The sequence below is a fragment of the Rhipicephalus sanguineus genome, chromosome 6, assembly GCF_013339695.2.
Source record: "Rhipicephalus sanguineus isolate Rsan-2018 chromosome 6, BIME_Rsan_1.4, whole genome shotgun sequence".
In the NCBI taxonomy this organism is placed as follows: Eukaryota; Metazoa; Arthropoda; class Arachnida; order Ixodida; family Ixodidae; genus Rhipicephalus; species Rhipicephalus sanguineus.
This window is the reverse complement of record NC_051181.1, coordinates 86,054,876-86,082,727: the sequence shown is the minus strand read 5'-3', so window position 1 is coordinate 86,082,727 and position 27,852 is coordinate 86,054,876. Positions and strand designations below refer to the sequence as shown.

The following is a 27,852-nucleotide window of genomic DNA, read 5'->3' as shown; positions in this document are numbered from 1 at the left end:
GTGTTATGAAGCAGTCTTTTCTCGGTCTCTCTCGTCGACTTCGATTTGCCAGTATCCGGTCTTAAGGTCCATCGAACAAAAGTACTTCGCGTTGTGGAGTCGATCGAGGGCGTCGTCTCTACGTGGGAGAGGTACACGTCCTTTTACGTGATTTTGTTGAGGCGACGATAATCGACGCAGAAATGTAGGGTTCCAGCCTTCTTGTTCACTAACACCACGGGTGACGCCCACGGACACTTCGAAGGCTGAATGATGACGTCGCGTAGCATTTCGTCGACTTGTTTCCTTATGGCCTCACGTTCTCACGTCGAAACTCTGTACGGGCTCTGACGAAGTGGCCTGGTACTTTCTTCTGTTATGATGCGATGTCTTGCGACCTGTGTCTGCCGAAGTCTGGACGACGATGAAAAGCAGTCCTTGTATTTCAGGAGCAGGGATTTGAGCTGGTCTTGCTTGACCTATGGAAGGCTCGGGTTGACGTTAAAATCTGGTTCGGGACGTCGATTCGTCGAGCAGGTTCGGCAGCATCGATGAGGGCGAAAGCATTCCTGGCGGCCACACATTCGTCGATGTAGGCGAACGTCGTACCAATGTTCAGGTGCATATATTCCGCTTGTCCTCGTCGTTTGTATGTGTACCGTGTAAAATTTTTGCGCTGAGCAGTTTAGTAATGGAATACCAACTAGTTCAATCCCACACTTTACTTCGTGGCGGAAGTTTGTCAGTACTACCTTTGCTTTACCGTCACGCAGCTCGGCTATACCTCTTGCGACACAAATGTGACGTTTCAGGAGTAAATGCTGATCGCCCTCGGTGACGCCTTCAAGGTTCGCAGGTTTTTCGATGCCGACGGAAACAATGACGCTGGAGCGCGGCACAACGGTCACCTGCTCGTCTATCACATTCAATGCATGGTTCCCTGCCGTCGCGTGGGGCAGGAGCGCTTTGTCTGATGTTGGTGTTATCGACTCAGACCTTAGACCGATGACGGCGCCGTGGTCACTTAGGAAGTCCATTCCAAGTATCACATCACTGGAGCAGTTTTGTAGTATTACAAAGCTCGCAGGATAAGTCCGGTTATTGATGGTGACTCTCGCCGTGCAGACACCAATCGGCGTTATTAGGTGGCCTCCAGCTGTCCGGATTTCGGGTCCACTCCAAGCGGTCTTTACTTTCTTCCGCTTGGTGGCGAATGGTTCACTGACGACGGAATAGTCGGCCCCAGTGTCCACGACAGCGGTAACGTTGTGGCCGTCGATGAGAGCGTCGAGGTCGCTAGTTCGCCGTCTTGCGTTGCGGTTGGGTCGCGGCATCGGGTCACGGCTGCGTCAGTTTGTTCCGCTGCTTCCATGTTGCGTCGTCGGGTCTTCGGTCCGCGAGGTTTCGTCGGCAGGGCTTCGTCTGCTTCGCGTCGTGTTCTGCAGCTTTCGTCCCGTTGTCGTCGTCGGCGGCTGCGGAGGATCTTCGGCATTTCGTCGTACAGCAACCGCACCTCCATCGGTCGCTGCCCTTCAACCGCACCTCCATCGGTCGCTGCCCTTAGTTTCCCGGATACGGGCTTGGCGACCTCCCGGTTTGGGCCAGTGTATTGCCGGCGGTGTGGTGACATGTAGCGGCCGGACGACGGCGAGCGGGAAGGTCGTCGTTCTTGCCACTGTGTTCCGTTCAGGTAGTCGTCGATGTCGCTAGGCCGTTCGCCTGGCTGTGGGCGCGGCGCGTTGACGGCGAATCGTCGTAGGAATTATACCAGCCGAAAACAGACGAACACAGGAAACGGTGAAGGAGACAGGAAAACCGTTTCCTGTGTTCGTCTGTTTTCGGCTGGTATAATTCCTTGATGCAATGCACCAACTAGCCCAACAACGAGTTCTACCAGCCCCATCTGTCGATACTGACAGTGGCGGTACGTGTGGCCGGCCTCCCCGCAGTGGTAGCAGAGTGGGCGGTTGTCAGGGGCGCACCAAACATCGGTCTTCCTTGGCGCGTACCACGGGGCATAGCGCTGGGCGACAGAAGTGCGGTAGGGCGTCGGTGGCGGCGGCGGCGTCTGGCGGCCAACTGTTGCAGCGGCGCTGCGTCTTGGCGTGGGCGAGGAGGGGGGGCCTTGCGTCGGGCGACAGCAGCGTAGCTCATGGCTTGCGGCTGAGGCAGTGACGGTTCAAGGTTGCCCAGCGACTGCTGGATTTCTGATCGAACGACCTCTGCGATCGAGTCCACTTGAGGCTGTGGTGAGGGTAACAGCTTCCGCAGTTCCTCCCGAACGATCGCTCGGATCGTTTTGCGCTGTCTTTAGTGAAACGGCGATTCTACTGGCGCGTTCGCATTTCCAGCGTCTTCTCAATCGTCGTCGCTTCTGAGACGAATTCTTGGACTGTCGAAGGTGGGTTTCGAATCAGACCAGCGAAGAGCTCTTGCTTTACCCCTCGCTTGATGAAGCGGACTTTCTTGTCCTCGGGCATGGCAGGGTCAGCGTGGCGAAATAGACGTGTCATTTCCTCTGCAAAGATGGCCACGCTTTCATTTGGAAGTTGGACCCGTGTCTCCAGCAAGGCTGCGCCCCTTCCTTTCTCACGACGCTTGCGAACGTCGCCAGGAAAGCGCTGCGAAAGGCGTCCCACGTTTCTAGAGTGGACTCCCGATTCTCGAACCAGGTCCTTGCTGCGCTTTCAAGGTAAAAGTAGACGTGGCGGAGCTTGTCCTCGGAGTCCCAGTTATTGAATGCGGAGACCCTTTCAAACGTCTCCAGCCAGGTCTCGGGGTCTTCACATGGTGAACCACGGAATGCCGGCAGCTCCCTGGGCGGCTGCATCACTATCGCTGCAGGCGACACTGCGGCCGTCATTGTGCTTGTTGTCTTCGTCGCCGTGGCTCTAGGCTTGTCCGGTAGGGGTCCGTATTGGGGGGTAGTCCTTTCAGTCTGCGGCTGGCTCGACTGTCGCTGACGGTGTCAGTGTCTTCTTCGCGACGTGGGCTGGGTTCAGGGCTTGACGGGGCCGTCCGGTACATGAACGAGCATACCTCCACCAGATGTCACGTGGTTGTGACGTCGACGAAGAGAGCAGTCAGTACGTCGGAGCTGAAACTGTTTATTTGGCCGAACTTGTGGCCGTGAAGCAGAAAGTCAAATTACATCAATACACTGATAGCGGCGAACAGAGCGTCGACCGTCGATCAACTGACAAGCGGTGAAGCGCGTCGGCATTATACACAGGTAGTCGAATATTCCAGCGTTATCGCTGGTTGTCGCGCAAGCGCTAGAATAAGCTCCCGTGTTCACGTCTGCGCGCAAATCGTAACAAATGATCTACAATAATCGGGAAGCTTCTCGAACAATGAGGCGCGTTTTGCGCTAAGCATTGCTGACAGTCTTTGTGGGCGAAAAGCGAATACAGCAAAAGGTTAATAAGGAATGCACGTGGCAATAAAACTGTCAATCACCTGTGGTGCATACCCGTACACCGCGGCCGTGGTAAAAGGTATGTGCGACACGTGTCTGGTGGAAAGGGTTTGGCGACGTACGCGACGGAATTTTCTCGTTTTTGATGTCATGACCCACAGTCAAATTCGTCAAATCCTCTTACCCTCTATGCCAATCTTGGTCTACACCAAGTTAAGGAGGCGATCATGGGAGCACCCAGACGTAGGCGGTAGATAGATAGATAGATATAGTATAGATAGATAGATAGATAGATAGATAGATAGATGATAGATAGATAGATAGATAGATAGATAGATAGATAGATAGATAGATAGATAGATAGATAGATAGATAGATAGATAGATAGATAGATAGATAGATAGATAGATAGATAGATAGATAGATAGATAGATAGATAGATAGATAGATAGATAGATAGATAGATAGATAGATAGATAGATAGATAGATAGATAGATAGATAGATAGATAGATAGATAGATAGATAGATAGATAGATAGATAGATAGATAGATACGCTCAAAGTGCCAAAGGTTTGCTAAGAAATGCTTCGCATTTAATAAGCGCCATACGTTCGCTTAACCCATGATATGGCAGTGCGTTGGACCTGTAATTATTATGGGCTAAGCGTCTAGCGACATACGGCTATATCCGAGAGCTTGAACACTAGTGACCCAAAAAGCCTCACAAGAAGTGTAACGAAAGTCCGAGAAATAAAAAAAAAGATACAAATGCAGTAGTGGTTCTAGTTAATGTTTTTACAGGATATATATTGCCGCAACTAGTCTGCAGCGCGAAAAAAAAAACTTAGAGCACGCGGAACAAGCAAGAAGAATGCCACGAAAGTATGCGCTAGTTATCAACGCAGCGCTGCGCTCGCGTGACAATATACGTACAGATACTGCCAATACATTATTTTCATTAAGCGCACCTCTGCTTGCTTATGGTTCTTAAAGAAGAGAAGAAATTCGGGACGTTAGACTGGGCGGACTGGTTGATTATACATGGTTGAATATAGCATCGAAACGGAAACTTCAGCCTATTGTCGACCGCACAAGGATATGCGTTGAATGCAACCGACTAGATTGGGAAAAACAAGTCCTTTAATAATGTTGTCGGTTTACAAAGTGAGAAGCAAGCACAAAAGATTCCCGCATATTCCATGCACTACAAAAATCAACGTTATGCGATGCAGCGACTGGGGAGCTGCTGGTTGAATCTTCCCAAAAGCTTCTTAAAACCACCGACTACGACACAGGCTGCTCAGTTGCGAATTAACTAAGATATAAGAGTCTCGGCGCCATATGTTATGTACCTAATGTAGATAGATAGGGATTTGTGTTTTGTAGCACGCCCTACTCGTAGAGTGGTTTAACTTTGGGCAGAAGGTGTAACTGTTTGGCCACTAAATGAAGGTAACACTGATTTTTCCAACTACTCAAACTAAATTAGCTGTAATATGTGCATAATTATTTCCTCTGTTGAATGTATTCCAGTTTCTGAATACCACAGGGGATATATATCTATATTCGTCAAGTGATCCTAATTCCTTCAATGTTCACCAAGGTTATGTTGATGGCGAAGATGTTGAAGAAATGAATGAAACATGCACTCATTATCATCCTATAATGAATGGAACTGACAAATACATCTTCAATATGTCATATATATTCAACTCTACGTGGTAAGTGTCTATTCCTTATGGAAGGATGGGTGCTGCATGAGCACGCAGAATTGTGTCCGCCATTATTCTAACTGCGCAAGAGTGAAGCGGCTGCATGTTCAACGGTAGACTAACCGCTGTGTTTCGGGCCACGGAGCAAATTCTCCGTGGTTCTGGCTATGCAAAGCGCGTACATGCCGCGTTAACCCTTTTTATCTTGAAGATTTCTTGCTATCTGCTCTCTCGAAACTCAGGCTCGCAATTGACAGAACCAAGCACCTATTTTGGGGAGGTTTGAAGGTGTTTTTATAGATTTAGGACGCTGGTTTAAAAAATCCATCCATCTCCACGAAGTGAATCATGACGAGTAGTCGAAGGTCAGGGTATCGTATGCATGAGTAACCGTACGTTACCCGAGCGTTGGCCCGTATAATGTAAATTGAGTGACACAGAGTGACATAAATTGACATACAGAGTCGACGACAAAGCTATGCCCTAAGTTCCATAATGTCTAAGTTCAAGGCGCCGACTAGTATAAAGGTTTAGTGCTTGTAGGTGTTCCATATTGTTCCGTCACAATCACAATTGATGTTCGCCTATTGTAAACCTTTTATTCACATACATACATATACGTTTCGACTATAGCAATGGTTTTCTATATACCGTGACAGCGGACAGTGAGAGTCGACGACAAATCTAGGTCCTAAGGTCCATAATATGTACGTTGAAATCACTGACTAGTGTGAAGGATTTGCGATTGCAGACGCTTTATATTGTTCTGTCAGAATTATGATTAATATTAGTCTTGCTTTCTCGGGTTTTCCTGCTTCCTCCAGATTCACACGAAATGCAACAAATATGACGTGGCATGACTGCTTTCGCGGCATAATTGCAGTGTTGTTAACATTTCGCGCACAAACGATATGCTTACCTTGCGCCGGTTCGTGACAGTGATAAGCCGACGCAGCGGTTCTAGATTCGGCCGTCGCAAGCAACAGGTTCTTCATGGCACAGCAACCAGCGTCGTCACTGCCCTGTTCCCTTTTAGGCTGCAGCACACGTGGCCGGATTTTATGGTCGTTTGCAGGCACAACTTTAGAAAGCACTGCAATTAAGTGCACAAGCGAGCATGTCACGTGGTGTTTTCTTTTGTATTTGGCGGGGCCTCTGCAGGAAGCAGAAAAATTCTAATGCTTAAGATGTAGCAAGTTAGAAACTAGCTGCTCGAACGTTTTGCTAGCCGATCTGCAAGTTTCCAAGTAGAATTTCTTGCTCGGCTTCGTTGCTTTAGATGTTGGCTAATTACCGTTCGCTAAATAATTAATTAAGCCGAACATTAAGCCGGACAAAATTGTGAGGCTTACTCCTTGCACCAGTCAGCAACATGCATTAGATCGCGTGGCCATAAATGGCACCGGCATGGTTGTAAACTATGGCTAGAGTTAGCTTGTGCAACCTGTGTACTTACACACACACGTATAAAAGGAACAACATGGCGGCGCCTACGCCGACGGCGAAGCGGACTACTATAGCGTAAGCCCGCTGAGAGTGTCCATATAATTACTATCGCAATAAACACCTTTATAAATCGTATGAATCGATTTTTGCGTGAGTTCACGAGACCAGTAATACTTTAGAAAAACACCATCCTTTGCAGAAATGTTACAATATTCATTCCAATCATTATTCGAACCTATGGACATTGGCGTGATAATTTAGATTTAGATGACACGCTCACTTGCTTTCCTTTATTTCACGGGGACCGCTCTGTTCACCTTCTTGCGACATGCTTTATTACTCGGCGCAGGCCGCGCTTCAACTTGCATTCTGCTTCGCAAGTGACGCCGACTGCTTTAGGAAGATTGTATGCCCGACGCGAGCATCAGCGACAACACTTGGTTGCACTGTGACGCATTAATAGGAGCCAACGCAATTTCGCCGCGGATCAGATTACCGGCGGCCAACGCCTGTGATTGCCGCTATCAGTGTACATCGTGTATTGCGCGTACTTTGACTCTTCGTTTTCAGGGCACAAGTCAGTCTAATAAAGAGTTTCAGTTAATAATAGCCCGACTGCCGCCTGTTTCATCGTCACGACCTCGGTACAATGCTCTAAAGAAAGAAGAGTGGCCATCAGAACCACACTTTCGTACATGCATGGTTTTCAATACCAGTGAATCAATATTAGCTCATATTTTACATAATGAACGAGTGCGGCGTAGTAAATGAGTTCATTTACAAGAACCTCTCCTAGACGCCTTCATTTAGAAGGCGTTCTTCTATATAACCAATTCCTTTTTGCCTATGAGTTTATTACTTCCGTCAGTATACACATCTGTAATACCTGTGTGTATGACGCATAACAAATGTTGACATGATAGTGTGTAACGGAATATTTGTTTCATTGCTGTTTAGCCATTTGCACAGCGTTATTTTTATCTATGTTTTGCAATTTCTTCTATTTGCTGTCACTCTGAAACTAGGAAACTGCAAGCAAGAATTAGACCGCATTCAATGCATTTATGCTACTTTTACAGGCACACAGAAATGATTAACGTAACCCTCGGAAACACTTCAGTTGGTAATCCCTGTATGAAGGAGAGTTGGAATTCAAGTAAGGCATTCCGTGTTCGGATATTCCACTTTTCTAAGTGCTATAAGTAATCCATTGATGCACCAAGCATATTTTACCAAAAGTTATTTGAACAGAGGAATATTCAGTCCCACTCACCAAAAATATTATCAAAGCAAACATCGACGAAACCAACATAAACTATCAAACAGTATCATGTCTCCTAAAACAGAGCGAACACATTGTATTCATAATAGCAGCACAGTAAGAACTTTACGTAATATGTTCTACATATAAAAAATTAACCTGTAAAGCATGGTCAGCGCACGATCGGCGAAAGAAGAGCATTCAGATGGGCTAGTTAGTTGCTCTTTAGAGTTTCTCCTCGCGCTGTGCACTTAGAGATGGTGTGAACAGGGGCAATATCCACTGTTATGTCGTCTCTGTGACCATTGTCATCTGGAAATACAAAGTCGATAGTTGTAACGCGGTGCTCGAACAGAAACACGCACAAAAAGAATACACATATGTACACAAGACGAGCGCGCACCAACTGTTTATTTGGCGAAAAATAACACATGTATACACAGGGAGGCAACAAAATACACGTGTCATGTGCAATGCACAAAACAAGAGAAGAACCGTCTCCGTCACGCCATCAAGTCAATTCATGTCATCTATCTGGATTCCTTTGCAGAAATGACACTTCGTCATCAGTCAAACGTATCAACGGCGCAAAAACACACAAATCAGCACCGATGTTGCGCATCGTGAAGGCCTCGATAATCTCCATTTTTCTTGTATCTCTATATCGCGACTGTGGTGCATTTGAGTTCTGGTTGACAATGACACCTGCTACAATGTGCAGCAATGTGTAGAAATGTGCAGCAACAAATGTGTTTGCTGTTATAATTACGCTCGCGTAAACGCGTGTTACTACATCTACCAGTTTGCCCAATGTGCCGATTTCCGTATGGTAGGGGAACACAATAAAACACGACTTTTTCATAAAATAAGAGGCTTGTTTACATGACTGACAGAACACAATTTATTTTTGTGTTGTAACCGCACAAAAAAAGAAAACAACGAGCTTCTCTTAAAACTGGACTTAAGTCATCAAATTGTCGACTTCTTTAACATCTCACTTTTTCTGCATCTCTTAGGTCAAGTCGAACTGCGCCTACGTGTCTGTGACCCGCATGTTGGTTGTTGCATGTTTACATACCTGGATGGAAGTGAGTTGACCTATTTTGTTTCATTTATAAACTTCTAGAAAGTATTAATTCTTCCTGTAATGCGAAGCCATATTAGCAAACTAAAATGGCGATTACACAAAACAAAGACCGCAGCTTGCATGCCCGGTACGTTGCATTGAGTGTGCGCTTGAAAGAAGTATTAAAGCATAATTCCACGGACGCGGATGCAAATCTGAACCCCTATCACTCGATCAACGTGAACGCTCGCTGTTCCCACGTCTGCGCGACGAACAACGTTGGCCGTGGTCGGCAAACCTATGGCTCCTGAAATGCATCGTATTAATTACGATAATCCCTCGCGTTTGAAGTGCGATTAATTAAGTGAACTGATATTAAGAACCCATATTTTTGGGGGGAAGAACTGAGCGGAAAGCTATAGGAAAAGCTTCAACAAAACACGGTGCGCAAGCTCGCGTTGGCACTCGCTTCGAGGCGTGTGCGAACGTTGAGGCAACGCGATATCCGACTGGAGCTGTCAATGCAGTGCAAATAATGCCATCTGGTAGCCATTTGGTCTCACCGATCGTTTGCACTTCCTGCTAATTACATTTGAGATAAGGCGCTTCAGCCACTGTGATGTTTGGGGTGACAAGACCCTGCACAGCCGTAAAAGCCATTATACACGAGGAGACAGGAGCTCAGTTACCCTTGCAGGGCTTACCATGCAGAGCTTACCAAGACTTACCACCATGTTACCATGGTGTTACCATGGTGGTAAGTCTTGCTGCCTTAATTGGGGAAATGTGGCCCACGAGTGAAGGGCGAACATTAGACATTGTAACTGAAGAACTGTTGCTGATGTTTTAGCAATGCACTTGAAATAAACTCTCAAGCGCGCGTGTCACATAAGCCACGCAGGCTCAATCGAAGTTTTAGTAAATAGGCACTGTCGTTTGATTCATTGTTAAGGAACCGCAGCTTTTGCACTGAGGAGCGGAACTAACTGAAACGCCGATGGGCCCTTTCATGCCAACCGTCCCAAACATTGCGCTCGACCTTCTAGATACTGTTTTTTTCTTCACTTGTGGGCAATCATTTTAGTGCACTTGTTCCATCCTACAGTATCTTTCCCAAGAAATTTATTTTTCCTTAGTTTAATGTGATTTTAATGTTCTCATAGTGGGAGAAACCTAGGTTGCCTGAAAAATTATTTTGTAAAGCGCTTTAAATACCGGCTGGTTGCTAAACAAAAAAATGGTGCTTTTGTACTCACCTAATCGTTGTGCGCTACTTTGTCTCACGATGGGCTTCGTGGTGAATCAATACGGTAATTATGCGCTAACTTTTGACAATGTCATAAAATACTACATAGTCTACCTTGACAACACAACTACATTGAATGACTAGATATTTATCAGTAAGCGTGTTGAAAATGTACTCAGGTCGATGGCTAAGTAGTTTGGAAGAGGAAGGTGTGAAAACATTGAAAAAATATATGAAATGCCTCACGTTGAGGTGCATGCAGATTGGTGAATCGCTAAAGCAAAAATGCATGTTCATATTCATTCAGAAGGGCACACAGAGGAGATTTATTTGCGAAGCTTTAATGAAAGTAAGGGTTGTTTAAGCGAGAAAATTTTACGTTGAGCATCTGCCATGTCCCTGGGCGCCATCCCGTAAGTCGTAAGGTTGGTTGCAGTCGAGGCAAAGAATTTTCCAGGTGGCTGGAGGGTGCTGCCATACACCCTGCGCCCACCGTGGAGAAAGTGGGCCTCGGTCTTTGATCGCTGAGCGAATTCCGAGCACCACGACGGGAAGTTCGTCAATCCATGAGGTTCGGGCGCCGCGAGCGTTAAGTGCAGCCGCCAACTGTCTGTGTAATCGTTCGACCAATCCGTTCGCGGAAGGGTTGTGTGAAGTTGTGCGAACATGACGTAAACCGACGATATGTGGGAAACGGAAGCTCAAACTTCAACACGGAATGCACGCTGTACACTGATATCGGCGAACAGAGCGTCGGCGGTCGATATCTGAACTGCGGCAAGGCGCGTCGGCATTTATACGTGCGGCATCGAACATTCGAACCTTATCGCTGATGGCCGCGATAGTTCGAGAGTAATCTCAGCTGTTCGTGCTTGTGCGCTCAAGCCTAGCAGATGATCACAAAATGATCTCGAATGACCCCAGACACTCTGGCGCGGTTGGCGCAAGGCAGCAGCTACACGTGGGCCGGTAACATAAATGGGCCGGTAACATAAAACATAAAAAGAAAGGAGCGCGCGCGGCAATATAGCGCTTTTTTTGCATTGACGGAAATGCACCAATGGTGTCGATCTGAACGTGGTAAAGACTACACTGTGGTGAACGAAATGACTGAAGGGGAGATTTGGTATATCGCGTCACTTCTGCATGTTCACGATGCCAGCACTCGCGAGTCCAACGTGGGAGGTATCTGTTAATACCGGGCCACACAAAGGAGAGATAACTGGGTGACTTGCTTCGTACTGCTAAGCGAAGATCTGACGACGATATGAAGTGGGTGGGCGCGGCCAGATGACGCATCGCACGCAACTGTACCCGAGGAGCATCGCAGCGGCATATCAGGCAGCGAAAAAGCACTGAAGCTTGTACGTCAGGTGCGAAGTTTACTGTCAGAAAATTGTGCCTCTGCGATTACCTCGAAGTCGACGACACCAGGTGTTACGACACTCGCACGCAAAAGGACGTCGGCAGCAGTGTTGACGGGGCCTTCCATGCACCTTAGATAGACAGTAAATTCCGAAGTTAGGCTTATATGCCGAATTTTATCAGCGTAGCTGTTGCATCTGGCCGTAATTTGAGCTGTGTCACAAGAAAAGCATCATGAACCGCTACGTGCTCTCTTCTCCCTCTTCTCGTTGTCGTCGTCGTCTTCATCTCCTACTTCTCCCCCGAAACAAAAGCGCCGATTCTTCCGTTGCGGAATGCAAATATCCTGATGGGTGAGACGACGAGTACGGAGATAGATCAAGAAAGAGAGATATTCTAGGGAAACAAAATTTCTTCGTGAGCCGAGGTTCAAACCCGATCGAAAGGTCGGAGTGCTGTTCGAGGTAGGCAACAATAAACTGTAAGCCACGGTCACCTCAATATTGGATCTTTTCATTGCTTGGGCGGTGTTCCTCAACCCTAGAGGCATGGGAATGTCCTCAAAAAGGCCAAAAGTTGTAGTGATGGCGGTCTTTGGTATGTCTGAAGGCTCCACAGTAATGCGGTGGTAGGATTTCACCAAATGATTCTTGGACATGATCGATATTACAGCTAGTGTCGAGGCGATATGATGGATATGGGGAAGCGGATATTTTTCGGGGACAGTGCAGCCGTTCGCTGTACGATAATTGCCCCAGGGATGCAGTCGCCTGGGTCATGCTTCGGTACCACGTGCAGGACGCATAACCAGTTTCTAGACGATAGGCGAATGATGCTTAGCTGCAGAGTATGCTCTAACTCCCTGCGTGCCGCGGCAAGGAGGTCACCAGCAAGGCGTCATGGCTTGCTGAATACTAGAGGTCCAGTTGTCATAACGTGGCGCGTGACGGTGTGTCGAAGCGGTAGTTCTGAAATGTTCGTTTGTCTCAGTTCTGGACAATAGCACAAAATTGAATCAAATGAACCTGCTTCTAAGTGCGGAGCTGTTTGCAAAGTGGCCGACATTAGTGCGAAGATGCCTTGCACGGACAAGCTGGTCGTAGAGTCCACAGGACGGCGCGAGCGGACGTCCACGTTCACGCCGGTGGTCATAAGAAAGTCCGCTTTAAATATGGCAAAGCGCTCATCAGCGACGATGAATATCCATCGAGATGTGCGGCGCAGTCCCAAGTCAATGGTGCGGCAGCTCTGTGGAAACGTGGTGATTGTGGAATAGTTCGGAGCTTGCGATGATGCAGTCATGTCAGTACATTGCCGATCGAAATGTGAGGTTCGGATAACGCTCGCTTCAGCATCAGTGTCGACCAGGAAACGACATCCTGGGTTCCTGTCTCAAATGTAGAACAGACGACTGCGTGTCTCTGGCGTTACGCGATTAACTAGCCGCCCTTAGCGACTAGCGCTTGTGTTTTCCTGCCAGCGACAGGATGCCCGACATTTGTAAGCACTGGCGCCAAAACGGGCGTGGTACCAACAGCAGCCGTCAAGGCTGTTCCTTTAATGAGAGCAGGAGCGCGAACGTGAGCTCCCGTGGTAAAGGCCAGGTGCCGAAATCCGTATCGCAGTGATAGAGGCAGCAAGCCGGTCTATTTTGTCTTCGATGCGAGACTGCCGCGCTTTGGTGTCGGCTGTCATGACAGTCGCTGACGCAACAGCGGTGCCGGCGCCGGAGTAATTTGCAGTACGATCAGCGAGCTCCGTTGGCTTCTCTAATGGCATCTCGCCAGCAGCAGCTAGCACCGGAACAAGGTTCGGCAGCACGCGTTGCAAAATGAACTCGCGAAGCAGCGGGACTTTCGGGGTCCGCTGCTTTCGGTGCAGCATCTAAGACGGTCTTCTGTGTCCAAGCTCTTCCACATTCAGGTGTTGCTGGAGGCGGCTGAGCTCCAAAAGCATTTTTCGCGGCAGAAAACTGTTCCTATGTTTCGGACAGGTGTGGCACGCTCAAGACGTCGTCGCATTCGCCTGCGACATCTGAGAGTAGCGTCGAGACGACATGGGAGTACATCACGCGTTGTGAAGGGATGCGGCGCAGGTCGAATAAAGCTTCCACTTGCGTAAACCACACGGCTTACCACCCGCGTGGGCGCCACCATATTTCGATTATCACAAGGAAGTAAGCGGCGCAATGGAGCGGATTTATTGGCCGGCGGCGAGAGACACGGTGGACGTTTATTATAACCATATTTTTCTCACTGGAAATAAAACAAATTATGGTAGCTTCGCATTAAACGTTGCCAAGCCTGAAAAAAGAGCACAGCTGGGTGGCTTACCTTCTACTCTCTTTTTTCTTCCTTTCTTCTCTTGATTTGTCTTTCTGTGTTTCTTGGATTTGTTTTTGTATCTATTTCTTTCTATTTCTTTCTTTGTATTTCCGGCATTGTCTCTCTATTTCTATGTTTAGTTCTCTGTTTTCCCTTTGTTTCTGTTTTGTTCGCTCTCTTTGTTTCCCATTATTTTTATCTATTTTTGTCTGTTTCTTTCTATATCTTTGTCTCTCTTTCTATGTCTTTCACTGTCTCTCCACCCTTTTATGTGTTTATTCCCTTTATTTCTCTGTATTTGCTCTCTTTCTTTTTCTTTCTATCTCTTTCTTTCTCTCTATATATAGTGCTTCACGTGCTCCGATTCGTCGAGCAGAGCTATCCTTTAACGCTTCTACCTGTTGTGCTCGGTAGTGGGGCTTGTCCAATTCCTGTGGCGCATGCCGACCTGTGGAATATTTTGTAACACCATGCCAACTACGGTGAGCTACAACAGTTCGCTAATAAAACTACTCCGAATGAACTTTGACGACTAAATCTCCCTTGTGTACCTTTCTAAATAAGCACAAGCGTGGCTTTTTATCTGGAGCTCATCAGCAATGTGAATTTGCCTGAACATGCGGCATTTCACACATCTTTCAATATTCGCGCCCATTTCTGTTCGAAACTACTATGCCATCATGCTTAATGCTTTTTACACAGTTATTGCTGCCTCTCCAAATGCAGGGTAGCAAACCGGACGGGCGTCGGGTTAACATCCCTGCGTTTCCTTGATTCTCTCCCTCTCCAACTGCCGACTATTGAGCCCAGTAACACTTCCTGTAGACTCCTCCGAAACGGACGCACAATGCCAACTCTCCGGTTGCAATTTGTACATCGCAATATGTGCTGCAACGCAAATTATAAACATATGTAATAATCATTTAATAGTATGAAAGGGAAACTCGACAACCACTCTTTTGAAGCACGAACCCAAGAGGAAGCGCATACGGATTGTTCTGTATTAAACTTTTTAGTTGACCAAAAATTCGTCGTGGTCCGGGGATTGAACCCAGCACCAACGCATCTCCAAGGCGGTCGCTCTTTTAACTGAGCTAACCAGAATGCTAGCAGCTGGCAGCACGAGGGCGAAATAATCAACTAGAAGCACATAAAACTAAAATTAGGAATGTTTTGGTTCAGGACAGGGAATATTCTGAGTTTAAAGGTATATTGATTATGACTGTTACAATTAAAAGGCCGAGAACCGTGTGTTGCATGTTGAAAACATGACATGTTTCAACTTTTTAACAGAGAATCTGAAATGTGAAACCCACGTAAGAGGAGAAAATGTGACATCGTATCATACGCTTCAAAGTGATACCTGCAGGAACCGCACTAAAAGGCACTGTCCATCTGGAGTTTACACAGTCTATAATGACAACTGCACAACCTTGTCGAAGGAATGAGATTATTCATTGAAAATAAATATCAGAAAATTTCTAAAAGAAGTAACCTTGCCTGATTCCTTCGTGCTAGGTCATCATTTCCCGTAACAACAATTCGATCAATTCGTGACTACGATGCGAAAGAATGGTTGCTCAATAGTATTATTTCTAGTTGCATCAATCATGCGAATTTTGCACCCTATGATCTCTTCATTTTCTAACAACATACATCACTTTCAACAAGAATTACGCGCTCAAATATTTTTTAGTATTCAGGCATATCCCCGCTATGTGCCATTTTCTGTATCTATTAAAAACATAGTTCTGCTGAACAAAAATTGATAGCTCTCGAAATTTTTTTACTGGGCAAGATGGGACATAGCTTGCCTGACAAAATAAAGCGCAGAATACACTCACATAAGCCGAGTGTATCAAACGCAACGTATATGTCACATCCAAACAAGGCAGACGTTCAGAAGACGATGGAGGCTTGAAAATGTGAACAATCATCAAATATTCATGTCACTGGAGGCAACGATTCGACAGGTGGTCTATTCTTCAAGGCAACAACTTTCCTGAATAAGACAATACCACTTCTTGAAACGCTGACTCCACCCACACCCTTTGTTGAAGGATTTTTCTTGTACGTCACATTTATTTCAAATATGTCACTTGAGCTGAGCGCCATATGTTCAGTGTCTCTCTGCTATGTGAATGTTTGTTCTGCGCTATATTTTTTTCCAGAAACATATTTGTTTAATTTGCGTGATTCTATACCATTTCTGAAAACTGTAATGTGTTTTTTTATTTGCTCCAATGATACTGCAGGTAGACTGAAACATCTCCTTGTATCCATTGAAATATTCATTTTAGGAGAACTAACTAGCCTTATTTTGAAAGAAATATGTTTCAGCGAGGCTTCAGTTTTATACTTATCACCCAATTCTTTTAAACGTTTCTTGTTGCTTAACAAATTAACTAGTATCCCCTCCCATTGTTATTTCCAATTCCGAACCCTTGTAATAAATAAATAGAATCAAATGAAACTAAAAGGAAATGTGTTCCCAAATACTCTGATACTGTCTTTTATAAATTAAAACTAACAGACAAGAAAACGAAGGAAACTATAGGTAGTAATTATTATATAAATGTGAAGAAAGTGAAGTGGACGAAAAGATAACTTGCTGCCGACAGGGACTGAAGTTATGTTTTGGCCACTTTACTTTCTTCAGTTTACACCATACTTAACTTACTACAAATTACCTCCCCCATAATTTCCCTTGGCTTTCTGCGGTTAGTTTCTAATAATGTGGAGTCTGCCAAGAAAACGAGCCCTTAAAACTTTCCCTTTCTTTCTTTTGTTCTTATATAGCGCGTTTCATAACACCTCGTTAGTGTACCAGGTCATGATGTAAGGAGGTTCGAAAGTAGGCTGAACTTTCCTTTGTCTGAATGCGGACGTGTATGAAAGAAATTTCGTAAGCTACTAGATCGGGCACAGCCAATTTAATCGAGTATATTTCCTTTTTTCATTGATACGACTTGGCATTTGACATAGTAATGGAGATCTCCACAAGACCAGAAGCACGCTTTGCTGTGTTGGCACTCGCTTATACTGTAAATATTTTTTCAAGTACAAATCTAAGGACTGCCCTAATATGTACGGATGGACTAGTTGGTGACTATTATATTTGATTAAACAGAGCAGAAAAGCACACTATCACGCCCACATAAAATGACGCAAACACTAGTGCTGTTTTACTGGCATTGTCTGACGTTGTCATCAGTACTGGCATCGTCATCCTGAAGCTTCAGTTGCATGTATATGAACATTTTTACTACGGTGCAAGGAACATTAATCAAATATGTTTGCCCTGACAAATACCGTAACTTCACTTATTTTTTAGCACTTCATTTTAAGATTGAGACTCTCGACCGTGATGCTTTTTTTGACAAAGCACACATATTTGCGTAAAAATAATGCGTGAAAGCGTTGAAAAAATTTATACCTGTTCGGAGGGGCTGAAAAAGCTGGGTAGTATAAGCGCACCATTGTGAGCTTCGCATGATGTGCAAAGGAACGGAAAGATGGGATAAGAAAAACATTTATTGAAAACAGCATCCAGTTTAAAGTACTTTCATTGAAGATTACACGAGACGTATACATGAAAGATAAAACAAGCTTGACATGATTAGATGCAGGCGAAGTCACCCGACTACGAGATGGTTAATTGATATAACTTAAGCCACAGCGGCACATTTTCCTTCTCTAAAATGAGCGTCTAATAATTAGGTCTCACTGGCATGCTTGCACTATTTCTGATGTGATGTAGTTATTGAGGCGAAAGCATGAGGTGCCTCATAGGACGCGAGAAGTGACCGTCACCATGAACACGACTGTAACAAGAAGTCGCGTAATCAGAGATGACTACTTAGGGCTCTTTAACCTGCACCTGAATCTTAGTACATGGACCTCAAGCATTTTCGCCTCCATCAAAAACGCGGCCGCTACGGCCGAAACTCGATCCCGGAACCTTCAGGTCAGCAGTCGAGCACCATAACCACTAAGCCACCGTGGCGGGTTAAGACAGTATGCAACCGAACACTACACAGTGACTGTGACATTGAAAAGTTCTGCATTCTCTTTCAGCTTCCTGAGATGCGTCAGTAGGAGAACATCGGCAGACTTGCGGCTTTCGCAAATATACCTCTACGTCTCACCACATGAAAAATGAACTACTTACCTTGAGTCGTATTGAAAATTGACCTGCTTGGCATTTTTCAATGTAAAGTATGCGAAGCATAGATATGGCAGAACATTGCCGAGGTAAAATGAAGCATTATGACACCCGATGAATAAAATATCGCAGCCAATCATCTATTACTAAAATTGGCGAGTAGCGCTTTGCTGAGGATTATCGAAACAAAATACACAAAGTTAGCACTTTGAACGTAAATCTAAGGCTAAATGATTTTTTTAATGCGAGAGATTTGCCATCACTCCTAGAGCTCCAGTGGTCAGCATAGTTCCGCAAAATGTGGAGCACAAGGCCATTCCTCAAAGAACTGTGTTATCTGTCCTCAATTTGGGACAATGCACTTGTATGCGGGGTGACCTTGCAGACAACGTCGACCATACTCCGTGCTCATCCACTTGCCGAAGGACAAGAAATATGCGCATATCTCCTCGTGTAGTCGACGTAAAGCGAAGCGTCTAGTGATGTTGCGAAGAAAGCAACAAATGTAGGCAAGCTCAATAATAATTACAAATATCATATTTCGAATGTATACCAATGATGGAAGCTTAAGAACACGATACATATCCTTGGATACCTCATGACATCCTTGTGACGATACGCTCAGACAGGCCTCCTCTATTTTTCAGTGCCTGGGCGAACGCTCTCCTCGGGCCGTCGAGCGCGCGCTCCGCGTCCGCTCGCCGCTGCCGCGTCAAGAGGATATACAGAGACTGGCAGATATATGCGGAAGGGAGTGTGAGGCTCTGGGACTAGGATTTAGTGCAACCAAAATGTGGATTGATGGTATTCAATGATCACGAAGACCATACGGTCTTAATACAGGGCCAAAAAATACCGAGGGTAAGCGAGTACAAGTACCTCGGAGTATGGGTAAATGAGGGGGATAGATATATGGAGCTAGAAGAGAAAGCATCGGTAGCAAAGGGAAAGAGGAATGCTGCAATTATGAATCACAGAGCTTTATGGGGATACAGTAGGTACGAGGTGCTTCGAGGGCTGTGGAAGGGTGTGATGGTTCCGGGGCTTACATTTGGGAACTCAGTGGTGTGCATGAAGTCAGAGGTACAATCAGGAATGGATGTAAATCAAAGGACGGTGGGCCGCCTCGCGTTGGGCGCTCACGGGAAGACGACAAATGAGGCTGTAAAGGGTGATATGGGATGGACAGGCTTTGAAGTGCGGGAAGCGCAGAGCAAAATGAGATTCGAAGAGAGGCTGAGGAAAATGAAGAGTAGATGGGCAGAGAAGGTTTTCAGGTATTTGTATAGAAAAAGCGTTGACACGCAGTGGAGAAAAAGAACTAGGAGGCTCACCAGTAAATATACGGCTGGCAGTGCGGGCGATATGGCAACAAGGAGCATTAAGCGGAAGGTCAGAGAGGCGGAGAGGACTTATTGGATGACAGCGATGGAAAAGAACCGGCTCTGAGTAACTACCGAAAAGGAAAAAGAACGAAATAAGGAAGGAAAGGTTTTATGATAATTCAAGGGGAAGCGCTTTACTGTTTGAAGCAAGGTCGGGCTGCCTTAGAACGCGTAGTTATAAAGCGAGATCAGTAACGAAGAAGAACAATTTACATGCTGCGGGGGAACTAAGGAAACGATGGAACATGTACTGATTGAATGTGGCGATATTCACCCAGGTGTACGTGTGGGCACGAGTCTACATGAAGCCTTGGGTTTTAGGGACAACAATGGAAAGCTGAACACGTCCGCGATAGAAATAAGCAAGAGACGGTTAGAGTATTGGTGGCAGAAAAGTAGAGATAACGTACAAAAATAAATAATTGGGGGAAAAAAAGGTCATTCTGCCTTAAGAGGCAGATAGATGGACCGTGAATTTATACTTTTAGTATAATAACATAGATTTAATCAATGTAGATAAGGCATTAGGACAACATGAAACAAGGAAGTTTTTTTTTCTTTCTTTTTTTCTCCTTCGAGCCTGGTGGCAGACATGTCACCGCCCCGTTATAAAGGGGACGCTCATAGCATCCATCCATCCATCCACGGGAAGCTGGCGCCGAACGGCCGCGCGTATCACGAAACCCACGAATTCGTGTTTGCATCCGAGCTTAATTGCATTTGTACTTCTTGCAGGCGTTCATAGGTGCAGGGGGATGGAAAGAAACACGAACATAGCGGCGCGCTGTTTTCATCACGCTCTAACCGTGGTGGCAATAAAAAGATGTCACAAAATTTTATGATATGATACGTCATATGATGACGTCATCATGTAATTATTTCTTGCATCACTCGTGCTGATGCCGCCGACGGTCAATTTTCGCGTTCGATGAGGCATCTAAGGCTTTCGCCTTAATACACTGTTCGGCTGGCGTTCCATAAAATTCCAGCTGCCGCTAGTGTTCGGTAGAGGTGGCTTGCAGTAATTAGACGGGATAATTGGTCTGCTAATACATCTTCAAGCTACACTAGAATATGCAGCCGTCGTTTGCGACGCGAAGATTTCATAGAATATAAGAAGCCGCGGCTTAAGAAGGATGCAGTGGCGTCACTCTTTGGAGACTACCCTTCACGTTTGCAGCCCAAGGTAGCAATAACTGAACCAAGCATGGCAAGTATCCCTAAACGTGACCGTGTTGCGTCCCAACTTTCAACGAATGCATGTAGCACTAGTAGCAACGCTGCCTCGCGACCGTGTGCATGCAGCGCTGACATTAGGTCCCGAAGCTGAAGAATCAGAGCCCATGGACACCACACGCGCTACCGGCGAAACAACCGACATTCATTATGTACCGTGTCACAATAAATGAGTGCACAAAGCTGGGCAGGTTCTCCATGAGACAAAAGCGTCCAGGTCGACAGCCATTCGGCCTCTATACTTTGCTCACTAGCCAAAAGGCCAAATATAAGATAAACGAAAGAGAGCTGAGGAGCCAGATACTGAGGTTACAACAATTCGTCGACAAAAACAAACACGAGCTCAAGCAACTGAGAAGAAGCCTCAGTTTTCACGCCAACCACATTGGCTCAAGTTGAGAGTCGGCACTACAACTTTAGACTTGAACAACAGCGTCTGTTCACACACATCGGCCAGCGTTGCAGGAAGCGCGCGGTGTATGCAGCTGAATTTTGTTTGTTTTTCGTACCACCACGATTTAACTGGTTTAATCTCTGAAATGGTGGAATCACTTGGCATAGTTCTTCATTTTCTGGCACAAACTGTTGCTTTCTCTCGGTGGCAAGAAATGTAATTATCAAAGGCTTTCGGAATAGAACGGGTGATCGCGTATATCCCTGGAAGCAGTCTAATGACATTTCGTGCTATTTAGCGCATGAACTCCAGCTTCGAGTATGCTGTGCAACACCAGCAGGCGGTAGCACGCATCGGGGAACTTTAAGCGCCCAAGCTTTCAGTGTTACCTCCTGGCAAATGCTGCTTTCAAAGATCCGCTTTCAGACAGTTAAAATCTGACTATCACTCAAGCGAACATAACGGTGACAAAACAATCTTCCGGGCATCACTGGCATGCGCTCTCTGATATGCGCCTAGCAGACGACGCGCCAGCATCTCGATCAAATAGCCGCGAAAGACACATGCCTTTGAAATGGGCTGGGTGCTCAGAACGACAAGCGCTTCATGATTCCCGTTTACAAGTTTTCATTATACTTTAACCAGCGCGAATACAGCCGGAAACTGAACCATACAGCAGTTGCGAATGCAGCCCCGGCATTCGTTTCCGCGAGCGAAGACGCGACAGCGGGTCTACTACGGTGGCGGCGCCCGGCGGCTAAGAGCCGCACTAACGCCGACGGTCGGTTCCCATTACGCTCCGCTCCTTCGCCCAGGCACAGAAAAATAGAGAAGGCGCTGGCTCAGATTAGTAATATTGACATAAAAGCGTACTTCTATGTTTTTATTCGTGCTGCTCTTCTGTTACACAACTGTCAAGAGACACAACCCGTAAAACTCACGAGACTTCTTTTGCGTTACACGTCATTACTATTGTCGATGTGTTTAACTATCGAACTGAGTTTAACTAGAATCATTTAAATTTCATGTTCGGGGGTGGTGGCATAACTCCTTCGAAACCAACGCGCATGGCGCATCTTTAAATGGTAAGCGTAAGTCGACCAAACGACAAATCTGATCGTCCGTCTGTACTCAGTCCCTCTTACGTAAGACAGGTATCACTGCAGAAAAAAATATATATAGAAATTTTTGGGGAGTTAACTTTTGAACCCAGGCTTTCAAGCTCCGAAGTCAAGTGTCTCAATTACTGGGCTACGCACCCACGCTTGCAGAAGGTGAATATATCTGAACCACATGAATGCGGTGTAACCGTAATGCATTATAAATGTTAATTGTGATTGCTTTCACTGAAGGTAGCATTGCATTTCGTATTAAATGATTAAAAGCCCTTTCTAGGAGTGAATGCCAAGCTGATATCGAGGTTTCTACACATCAGGAAAACTTCGAATTCGCAAAAAAGTTTATGGAACTCAGGAGTTTCGGCGATCGCGTAATACGCTTTTCATGGAGCAGTTGCAGATGGTTACACACGCGAGAAAGAAGGCAAAAAACGCCATGACGGTGCCATGCGAAAAACAACGTTGTCTTGAAGACTGCACTGCAACATACAATAAAACCCCGCGCTTACGCATCAGTTCAACAATGCCCAAAGGATATATTTAATGAATATTTTTCTTGGAGTTTTTTTGTGTTTTGCCGTTTTACCCAGTATCGCCAGGTCACGGTACGGCCGGTGCCGCTTAATAGTGGTTCAAATACAGATAAAGCGCTCATTTCTGGAACTCATTATGAGGCGTGGCATAGCGTCGTTGGGGGTGAGGCAAAATGAGAGTAAACGAAGACAACGAAAAGGTTACCGCAGATGATATAGCAACTATATTTCCTCCTTATGGCCAGTGCCGCCACTCTCGTGAATGTGGGAGGCGATTCTTACCGGTCATGGAGGAAGGAAATCTAAGGAGAGCAGGGCTGGGCAGAGATACTCGGAAAAGTATTCCGGAATACAGATATCGAAATACATGGACTGGAAGTCTAAAATACAGATACTGAGATACATTTGCCTTTAGCGTAACGGGATATTTCGGAGATACTTTCGCGATAGGACGAAAAAAGTATTCCGGAATACAGATACAGCAATACAGATACTGGAATATTTTTTTTTATTTCAAGGATGCTCATACTCCGCAAAGACATCTATAAGTGCACCATAATGTTGTTAGTAAAGTTGCAACGCATTGATACTTTCAGTTTATTTATTTATTTATTTATTTATTTATTTATTTATTTATTTATTACAGTACCCTCAGCGCCAATAAGACATTGCAGAGGGAGGGGGTTTACAAAGTACATAATTAGTAATAATGACATAGTTACACGTATCAATTGCAATAAAAAAGTACGCTATTTCACAGCAAGAGTAACAAGCATTGGACACCGAAATCGACATACTTGGTGACAACAAAATGAGCTAAGCTAGAAATAGCACAGTCTAAGCAAATCACTCGAATCACTAATGAACTCCAGTGAATTGAAAGAAGTATGCATACATTTTGCACATAAGATCTGCTTTGCTGAGAAGGTTGCTGTGTAGACTTCTCAAATAGGCTGTCTTCTAGACAGCGTCGGTTCGACCTCAGCACAAGACTCGCGAAAGAATAAATGTCTCTCTACCGCTGCAGACGAGCACAATTTCGTGTTATAGTGAATAAATGCCGCCTTCATAGCCGGATAGCCCTGCAGCGTGGCGATATCTCTCCTCGGGTCATCTGGATACCGAAACACTTCCGCCCTCACGTGGGTTGTTCTGTCTGTTCAGAAGCTGAAGTCGGTCTCTATCCTCGGATCCTCAACCGTCTGGTTCGGTCAGCGCCAGGTCAGACGGCTGAGGATTCCGCTGCCCATATAGGCTGGCCATAATTACCTAAGCGCAATGGAACCCAATACGTCAAAACTGCACAATTCATACATTGGCTTCCTAAAATCACGTTGTTTGGGAGTGAGAGAGTTTAAGCCCTCCCAAGTCGCTCCTGCCAGCTTTCTAAAAAGACGTGGAAACAGGTACAGCGGCTCAGAGCGCCCCATCAGAAACTACAGCAAGCACTCATCGCCTGGGCCGAAAGGGTCACTCTTCAATAAAGCTATCACCACCACCAACGCTACCAGCACCCATTTCAGCAAGCCGCCACAGGCGAAGTCGGCGCCGACGGTGGGGGAGCCTGGTACCACAAAAGACGGTTTCACGCTTGTGATCAATTAGGAACGCACCCCGACACGCTGGAGAGGTGGCTGAAAGCGCGACAAAGATAGCCATCTTTTAGTCACTTCCGCCGCGACCACGGGAACTGCTTTTCGAAGTGCCGCCGCTTTGAGAACTGAACGCACACGAAGTATTGCAAACCCTCGGTTGCAAGGCGGTATCTGCGCGGGAGGGTCACGAAGTAATGGCTTGCCACCCGAAAAAAATTAGGCGTGCTGCACTGGCCTTGAAAGACAGCGACTTTCGTCGGCAGAGGCCGACAACACTGCCTCCGCGATTCTGCCGTCTGTGGCGTCGCGCACTTTACCACATGGGCCATTCTGCGCATGAGGGGAAACCATCGCCGCCCTTTCTGTCGGCGACCGGCAGCGCGCCTTTGCTTGTCTTGGCACAAAAAAAAAGAAAAAAAAGACGTCATTGCCCCCTTGTAAACACGCCTCAACTCATTCCCGACAAAAAAAAATGTAACGGGATACCCGTGTCCTGCGTTGTATCACGATACAAACGATACATTGTAAATGTATTTCACTACTGAGATACAAATACATTTTTCAAATGTATCTCGATACAGAAATACAGATACTCAAATGTATCTCTGAAATACTATCGCGATATTCTTGTATCGCGATACTGCCCAGCCCTGAAGGAGAGGCCCTCGCTATCCCAGCTGGAAAGCAAAAGTGTGACGGAAGTCACGTGCATTCGCAAGGGCTACTGGGATTCCTTGGTCGCGCCATCGTCTCGTGACGTCTGCATCATCATCGAATTGACCGCGTTGTTATAGAGCCGGCTGCAGTTGGGTATCCGCATTTTTATGCAATCGTTGCATTTCGCTGATGATCTAATGTGCTTAATAAAGTTGTTTTCAATTCTAATCAATGATGCAATATGTTGGAGGCCTACAGATAGCGTTGGTCTTCACCGTTGTTTGTTTAGTTCATTTTGCTTGCCGTCGAAATCGGTTGTTTTCGAAGCCCAAGACAGCTTCTCCGAAAATGGTTGGCGCTTCAGCTTCGCCGTTCTGCCTCAGCACAGTGCTACCCTCTCAGGCAAAACTGTGTTGAACGGGTGTGTGGTTCATCCGTTTGGGTATCAATTGCGCTCCCACAACTATTAATCCATTTAATGACCAATGGAACCGGGTCTAAGAGTTATTCCCCATGCAGCTAACTGTTAGTCCCCACAGTTGATCTCAATGGACTAACATTTATTCCTCATATTTACACCTTACCGGCCAACCGGGAAACTGTTAGTCCCAACAGATCACCCATTGAACTAACATTTGGTCCTCACATTTACACCTTACCGGGCAACCGTAAGTCCCCGCAGCTACACCTCGCCAATCGAACGGTCGGTCCACTCAGATACACTTCGGATGCACTTTTATTACCCAGTTCAAATAAACCGTTAATCCCTACGGATGATTTTCGGTAGTTACTCTCCGTAGGGCCTAATAGCTTTTTTTCACCTGTTTATTTTTTCCGCAATGAGCACAAAATGGCGTGGAAAAGAACACGGGAAAAAATATTTACTCATGCGTGTACCACTGATCTTGCAGTGAATGCGACAACGAAAGACAAAAGTGAGCCAAGGCACTGTTTTATTTTTCTCTATACATATGAAGTTTCTGCCTTCTTTCATTTAATTCACTGTAAAGTGTCCAATACAGGTCTAGCCACATTGTCATATCTCTGCTCCAACGGAAGCGACAGATGACTGGCATTGCACGCGCCAGCGAACACAGACGTACGTTGTGTTCACGGATGCACGTTGTGGACAACGACAGCATCCTGCAAAGCACAAAAAGATTGCAAATAGTCAGTCACACGTGACAGAGAGGATGAAGACGCACGCACATGGCAAAAACGTGCAAGGTTAAATAAAAACACATCTAAATTATGACATGCAAATAATGACACCGTGAATTCACAGATCATCGAAGACGCATTTCGAGCAACATAACGTAACAGCTGAAGTGCGGTAGCCGCAGTCATCACGCCGAGGTGCCGCCAACCACCGTGCGGCCAACGAGTTGGCGAGTTTTCTGCCGGCATCATCGTACAGGTCGAGCAAGCCCGTCAGGGGCTGCTGCCGCCAGCGAACTTCGAGCAGAAGCGCGAGCGAACACGGGGCTGCCGCCACGAACGGCGCCTAGCTGCTTGCGAGCGCTGCGAAGAAGCCGACGGTAATGGTGACAAATTTCCACAAAGCTCCTCGAGCGAGCGGCAGTACAGCGAGCGAACGCGGGGCCGCCGCCACGAACGGCGTCGAGCTGCTTGCCAGCGGCCGACCACTCTAAGAAAAAAAAGAGTTCTGACTTGCCACGTATAGGACTCTCTTTAAATAGTCACGGTGACTCTCTTGGTGGGTCAGGGTCGGCTCGCTCTAGGAGAGTCCCCTGACCGTCTAGGAAGAGTGGAAAGACTCTCATCCGGAGGATCACGTTACCACTTATAGGGAGTCAGACGACTCTTGCCGGTAACGCTCTTAGGGGGGTCAAGGGACCCACACCAAAGCATCAAGCGACTCCACAAGTATTTTAAGCTACTCATTTGATCCTTGCTCTACTTTTGCGTGACTACTGTTGAAAATAGTGGAGTATTCATTTTAAGCAAGTCCAATAATACTTGCCGTTCTGGCCAGTGACTGCAAAAAAAGAATAGTTCAGTTTTAGCATTATTTTAATAAAACTCGTCAAAACAACACATATTTTCCAGCAAAGTTATATAGAAAGCGCGAAAGATGGTCTGCAATTTCCAATTAAGAAGTTTGGGTATTCCTCATTTACATGCTTCTATGTGTATAGACAACTAAAATGTGCGACTGTGATGTGCGCAGTGCCATGGTGCTAAATGAACAGCAGAAATCGCCATCATGTTTCCATATTTATTCCTTGTGATTACGAATAAATCATAAAGTGGTGACGGCGTGAGGCATCAGACTTGTGGCTTGCTAGGTTGTCGCTGCAGTCCAGCGTGAGCACCATGAAAAACGTTATCTGAAGAGCAGAACGTGATATTATGATGAGAAAATGAAATTGCAGTAAAGTTTGCAAAACCTACACAATAAGTGGTTCACAGAGACATAATAAAGGCTAACAACAAAACAACAAAGCACATCCTCCGGCAGCCAGGGGTATGCCGTGAGCGGTTATTGTCCGCATGTTTTACAAACGTAACCCATCCTTAAATACTCAGATAAACAGATGCGAGTACTAGGGCCCGAACGACACCCAGCGCGTGCGTACGCCGTCTACGTCGAGATCAGACATGTGATATGCTAGAATTAGCGCACATAACTCCCACAATCACGTACACTCACTCGATTCTGTTATAGCGCCCAACGTCATCGCTGTATGCAAACCAAGAAAACAGCAAACAGAAACGAGGGAAAAGAGTGCACGCCGGCGGCCGCAACAACGCGCGCCATCGAAAGTCTAGAGCTTTTTCACTTTACCGACGAGGCGTGTCCAACTTGAATGACTACCGCGTACGTTCTGGAAGCCACCGTACTATATCTGCACCTCAAACTACCGTCTTTAAAGCAACAAAAACCATTACATATAGTGCGTCTGAGCGTTCTGTACACAGGCTTTTT

General features: G+C 46.0%; 1 long non-coding RNA gene across 1 annotated transcript in view; it reads left to right on the top strand.

Moving 5' to 3' along the window:
* Positions 1 to 15,294, top strand: part of LOC119397948 (uncharacterized) — a 33,857-nt gene extending 18,563 nt beyond the window's left edge. The window contains exons 2-5 of the long non-coding RNA XR_005184687.2: positions 4,933 to 5,120; positions 7,637 to 7,713; positions 8,835 to 8,906; positions 15,113 to 15,294. This is a non-coding gene — a long non-coding RNA (uncharacterized LOC119397948). The remainder of the gene's footprint in view (positions 1 to 4,932; positions 5,121 to 7,636; positions 7,714 to 8,834; positions 8,907 to 15,112) is intronic.
* The last annotated feature ends 12,558 nt before the right edge of the window (positions 15,295 to 27,852 follow it).